Below are 6,603 nucleotides of genomic sequence, written 5' to 3'. Positions count from 1 at the left end.
ACTGAGCGAGGCCAGGCATTGAACCCACATCCTCATGGATACGAGTTGGGTTCCTTATCACTGAGCCACAGCGGGAGCTCCACGTTGACTTTCCTTAAAACAGCTATTTTGAATTCTTTATCAAGTGAATCACAGATGCCCGTGTCTGGGATGGAAGGTTGTTGTGATGCTCTGATGGTCCTGTCTCCTTGATTTTTTCATGTTCCCTCAAGTTTTGAGCTGTCTTTGCATTTGAGGAAGCGGCCACCTTCTCCAGCCTTTACTAACTGCCTTTGGGAGAGAGAGACCTTTCGTCGACCCTGCTGGGATTCTGAGGCTTTCTCAGACCTTCCAGGGCTCTGCCTGCTCCGCATGCCTTGCGCCCAGATCCGTGTGTGTGTGTGTGTGTGTGCGCGCGCGCGCGTGCACGCACGCGCGCTCTAAGTAGATGCTGGAACTCTTCCACTGCACACCTGGACTCCCACAAAAGCACTTGTTCATGGGGCTCCCAGGCCATAGTGGCAGGCTCCACAGCCGGGACCGAGGTCTCTATGCCTGTTACCTGAGACAGGTGTGGACAAGACTTGTGTGGGTTCCTTGGTACATGATGCTCAATCCCCGTTTCTACGACTGCTGCATCCCATTTTTTTTTTGTCTGGACGGATGCCACGTTTGCTGTTGCGTGTGTGTGAGGGGGCCGAACGATGCAGCAAAGGACTACTTTGCTCAGGCACGATGCTGACATCCCCAGGAAGTTTTTCTGGGTGTTGTGTGGAAGAGGGTAGCACCTACTGGCCTCAGGGCACTGGGCAGTTTAAAGAGAAGAAAGGCCTCTGGACCCCCACCTCTCTGACAGCAGGCGGAGTTTAAGAAAGATGCTCAAAAGGGCACATGTTCCCAAGTGACCAAGAAGATGCCAGAAAAGGAGGGATGCCCACAGGCCAGCTGCGAGAGTCAGGTTGGGGTTCGGCCCAGCAACTGGAACTCGCCCAATCAAGGAACACGTCCTATGGCTGCGGGCCTGTCGCCTTCTCCCGGGGGCTCCAGGATGGCGCTGGGTCGGCAGGCGCTCTCCTGCCTTCCGCTCTTCCCCCTCAAAGGGAAGCTTTTCTCCTGTTTATCCTCCCTGCTCTCGCCACAGCATGTTGGCCGTGGGGGGCAGACAGCTAGGGTTTGGGTTTGTGGGTCTCTGGGCCAAGGGGAGCTGCACCCCAGGACCAACATCCAACCCCGTTCAGATCACGCGGCCCTGGGCTTTGAGCCAGAGGCTGGGCTCGGATGGGCTTCGGGGAGCTGGGAGGAGTGTGGATGGGGAGATGCGGGTGAGGAGGCCAAAGATGGACTGTGGTAGGTTTGACTCAAAACTGGCCTCAGTTCTGCCTTTACCCAGGCCCTCTGGGATGCAACTCTGTAGCCTCTCTCATAGGGGGGGACACCTGTGTTCCCATCCCTGGGATCTTGTTGCCCTGGTGATTTGCCTTGGCCAATGGGACATCGGAAGTAAAACTGCCCGGCTCCTCCTTGGACCTCATGGGGTTTTGTGGGCTTTTTTTGTTTTAGGGCCACACCTGTGCCACACAGAAGTTCCCAGGCCAGGGGTCGATTTGGAGCTGCAGCGGAAGCCGCAGCCACAGCCACGGCCACACAGGATCCAAGCCGCATCTGTGACCTCCACCACAGCTTGTGGCAACGCTGGATCCTCAACCCACTGATCAAGGCCAGGGATTGAACCCACATCCTCATGGGCACTATGTTTACCCAGTTTACTGACTGAGCCACAACGGGAACCCTGTAGGGTTTTTCTTTTTTCTTTTTTGTCTTTTTGCCTTTTCTAGGGCCGCTCCCGTGGCATATGGAGGTTCCTAGGCTAGGGGTCCAATCGGAGCTGTAGCCGCCGGCCTACACCACAGCCATAGCAACGCGGGATCTGAGCCATCTGTGACCTACACCACAGCTCATGGCAACGCCAGATCCTTTAACTCACTGAGCAAGGCCAGGGATCGAACCCACAACCTCATGGTTCCTAGTCGGATTCGTTAACCACTGCGCCACGACAGGAACTCCGTGTAGGGTTTTTCTTGGTTGTGCCTGCCATGTGGCCATACCTTTGTACCCTTCTGGGGGACGAAGGGCCCAATGGAGTAGAGCTGAGCCACCCAGGCCATCCTAGGCCAGCTAATTCTCTTCCACCCAGGCAGCGGGCCCCAGTCATGAGAGCAAAGGTCTCAGCACCAGAAGGACCACTCAACTAAGACCAGCCCAAGCAGCCAACCCAGAGTCATGAGCTAAGTAAGTGCTTCTTGTTTTAGGCCCCCACTTCCTGTTGCTGTTACCCATTAGGATGCCAAGAGATAGGGCTACTGTTACCAATTACACTGCTCACCCTTGGAGAGAATTACCCCAAGAGGTGGTCGAAAACCCAATGGCTCTCCCTTTTTATCCAAGCTGTAAATGATGAATGTGCCCTTACAGTTTTGTAAGTTTCAGAGAGATGAAAATTTGGTTATGATTTAGCTATTTACATTGAGAAATTTAAAAAAAACATCCAATTTATATAGAACTGAAACTCGAGTACTGAATCTTGGGGAGTATGCTAAACAAATTAGACAGGAAAAAGGCACTGGAGTTCCCGTTGTGGCTCAGCAGGTTAAGGACCCACTGCTGCAGCCAAAGTAAGTCACAGATGTGACTCAGATTCAACCCCTGGCCCAGGGACTTCCATACGCTGCAGGTGTGGGCATAAAAAGAGAAAGAAAGTCAAGGTATTACATTAGTGCTGAAAATTATGGTTTACTGATATATAACCGTAAGGACAACAAAAGCCGCTCAGTCATGTGACAGAAATACACCACCATCGGAGAGCTTGCAACAAAATCCATCTAATTGGCACCACAAGAGACACAAAGGGAAGACTGTGAAACTGAAAATGAGCTGAAAACCATTTCAACTTAGACCTGATTAAAATTTAGAAGACAAGGTAAAGGTTATCATGAAATGTGATGGAAAAAGATCTTGGGAAAGATACATCTTGTTGGCACAGCTACCGTCAGACTTCAGAGTGTGAGGCAAGTGATTTCTCACTGGCAAAAGCTCAAAATGGTACATTGTGTTTGCATCCGATGGTCAAACCAATCTTTAAGTTTTCATCTGTACATGTTCTGTGTCTTGTGATATAACGGGATTCCTCTTAAGTTTTTATTACTTGGTCTCCAACTATGTTGCCAGAACAAGTAGTTACTTCTCAAGGTTGTCATGTGTACAACATAAAGGTAGTGAGGCTTCGCACTCCGTTTACACACGCATATCACCGGTGATGGTTTCTCGAAGTGCAGGGGTGTGGACGAGGGAACAGGGAGCTTGACAGGAGCGAAGCCATCTTGGTGAACTTAAGGTGACCCATGTGAGGCTCTGAGAAAAACAAAGTCATTAGGACTTGAGAAACTCCGGGCCCCCATTGTTCTGGAGATATTAAAAAAATAGCGCGATTGTACTGGCTATTCATGAAAGGTGAGTCACGAAAGTAACAACATAAGACATCCCGCACAGCTAGACCTCCTTCTGTATCCTGCATGTACCCAAAGGTTAATGTAGCATGTTGGACGCGTAAGCAAGCACTGGGAATGCACCTCCCCCTTTCTGTTTGGGGTCCATGCTTGGGAAGTGGTTCCCCGGGGACCCGCCGGCGGCATAAGGCTGACGTCCCTCTTCCTCAAGGATCCTCCGAGGTGCTCTCTGGGAATTCTACAGCATGAAAATGCGTCACAGAACATTTTATGAGATGTAAGCCCTGATTAGAAGGGAAGCTTAATTTGCTTTCAAGCCTGGCAGTGCCTGGCTGCCCCTTTGTAGGAGCTCTGGGGTCTTGGTATTGTTATCCCACCCAGCACAGAAAATGCCAATTCACCCGCATGCCTGAAAAGTGCCCTAGAGCATGAGAGTGGCCTTTCACTGTGCCCGCCAGCTTAGCTGAATAAGAAATGATGTTTGGAGCAGACTTATTTCCTGCTGCCTCTGGTTGCTGCCCAGCATCAAGCCCTCCTTGAAGCTGCTGGGCAGGGACCTCCGTGTGACTCTCCTGCTTTGCTTCCTGCCCTGCCCCCCCCCCCCACCCCACCTCTGTGTTCTCTGTTCTGTGAATCACGGACTCTCATCCATCTTCTGCCTCTATGAAAGCCCCTTTTACCTCGTGGCCTAGCTTTCCCCAAGCATTCTGCTTTGTCAGCAGCAGCCACCTTTCAAGTTTGCGTGTAAATTCATCCGTGAATCAAAGCAGAGGTGGAGTCTGGGTCCGCAGCCTTCTGGTTTCCCAAGCCTCAAACCCATCGCAATTCCTTTACTCTTAAGCAAAAATAACTAATTCTTCACAACAGTCCATTAGTTGCTCCATTTATTTACTTGGCAAATATTGATCGAACACTGACTTCATGCCAGGTTTTGTGCTGCAATCTGGGCTGTTGGTGACCGGCCAACTTAGGCATCAGTTCCTGCCTTCGTGGCATTTGCAGCCCGGAGACAGACATTAAACAAATTATCACGGTGCTGTGGATGCAAACAACGGAGAGTCAGTGGAGGCTTCCTCAGTGACTCTGCTGGGAGGACGCTGGGTGACTGGAATAAACCAGGGACAGTAAAGAGATAAGGTGTGGGGAGAACATTTCAAGCAGAAAGAACAGCATGTGGTAAGGTCCTGTGGTTAGTAGGAACACGGTGCAGTGACTTGGAAGGGTGGTCATGAGAATGGACCTCGCCTGGGAGGGAATGAGGCTGTGGAATCGATAGGAGTCAGACCACATGTAGTCTCAGAGTGGAAGACCAGGATTTGGTCTCTGGACGGACAACAATGAGAAGCTTTTGTTCATGCTAAGCAGGGGAATGAAATGACTAGAACCATGTCCTGAAAATACCTCTTGGGCTTTAGTGTGCAAAACGGATCTGAGGGGGACACAGGGGCAGATGTGAGACCAGCAAGTGGCAGGATTGCTGTGGCCACAGAAGCCATGGAGATGAAGGGGCTTCCAGAAGGATTTAAGTGGTTAGAAGAACAATGTGGGATGAGGGGGCTGTGAATCCTGAGAGATTCCCCCCAACTGGGACCGGGTGATGCACTCCCTGAGCACAAGAACACTGGGAAAGAGCCCCATCTTGGGTTGAAAAATGGCAGTTCATAGCCTTTGTGGGTTTTTTTTTTTTTTTTTGGTCTTTTATCTTTTTAGGGCCGCATCTGTGGCATACGGAGGTTCCCAGGCTCTGGGTCAATCGGAGCTGTTGCTGCCAGCATACACCACAGCCGTAGCAACACCAGATCCGAGCTGCCTCTGCGACCTACACCACAGCTCACGATTGCCGGATCCTTAACCCACTGAGCAAGGCCTGGGATCGAACCCCCAGCCTCATGATTCCTAGTCAGATTCGTTGCCGCCATGCCACAACAGGAACTCCTAACTCCACCTTTGTGTTTAAGGCATGTTTGGCTTATCGCCTTCCAGGGACCTCTGCTTTGAGCTATGAAGTGGAGTCTGGCACTTGCCATCAGACTCTACTTGGGTTAAATGAACCACTGCAGCTGTCGGCCCACAACACCCCGAGCAGAGCTCAGGGTCGACAGAGGAGTGAGGCCCCCTGTTCTCTGGGAAAACTGGAAGGACAGGCTTTCAAATAGTCAGGTATCTTTAGGAGACGATTTTACGTGCCCAATTCTTGCATCTCCCCCATCAGAAAAACAAGAAAATCTTTCATGGTGATGTCTGTTCCTGGTGACTGGTAGTGACCTTCAGGAGATCAGCCATTTAAGATGTGTGTGCTGCATGCACCTCTCCCTCACTTTATCACCTCCTGCTGTCCCCCCCCCCCCTTCCTCCTTGGGTGGTCTCTCAGCCCAGTCTGAATACCACCCAAGTATTCAAGGTCCTCTGTGAATGCAGTCACCTCCAAGTGTGAGAGCCAGGAATCCACAGGATTCCAAGAGCGGAGGTGGAGGATTCCAAGCGGAGGTGCATATCAAAGGAAGGATTTCAGTGAGCCCAGGCCTCTTTTGTTCCGACTTCCAGCTCTTTGCTTAAACCTCCCCTGAGCTGGTTCTCAGGGCTACCCGAGATGCTGTCTCTCATGCTTAAGTCCTAATTTTCCCCCAATTAAAAACTTAATTCTCAGGAGTTTCCGTTGCGGCTCAGTGGTTAATGAACTGGACTAGCATCCATAAGGACTTGGGTCCTCACTCTGTGGGTTAAGGATCCAGCAGGCAGCTCAGATCCTGCGGCTGTGGTGGAGGCCAGCAGCTTCAACTCCGCTTCAACCCCTGGCCTGGGAACCTCCATATGCCGTGGGTGTGGCCCTAACAGAAAAAACAAAACAAAACCCCAAACCCAAAAAACTTCTTTCTCAACTTTGAGGTTGTGGACTTTCTTCGTGGACAGAGTCCTTCTCAGACCCCTCCATGCTGGACCTGGACACGAGCTCAGACCCTCCCGTTTCTTGGAGGAGTATTTATTAAGAACCAAGTAGGTACGAGGCCGGTCAAGTCAACCAGCTCAAGAAAGATCCAGACCTGGCCCCACCCAAGCCGGAGGAAGAGCGGAAACTAAACAAGCAGGTGCACTTCACCCGGACAAATTCGAACAAAAACCC

Source organism: Phacochoerus africanus, chromosome 1 (assembly GCF_016906955.1).
Source record: "Phacochoerus africanus isolate WHEZ1 chromosome 1, ROS_Pafr_v1, whole genome shotgun sequence".
In the NCBI taxonomy this organism is placed as follows: Eukaryota; Metazoa; Chordata; class Mammalia; order Artiodactyla; family Suidae; genus Phacochoerus; species Phacochoerus africanus.
The sequence above is the reverse complement of the archived record's forward strand: the minus strand, read 5'-3'. Positions refer to the sequence as shown.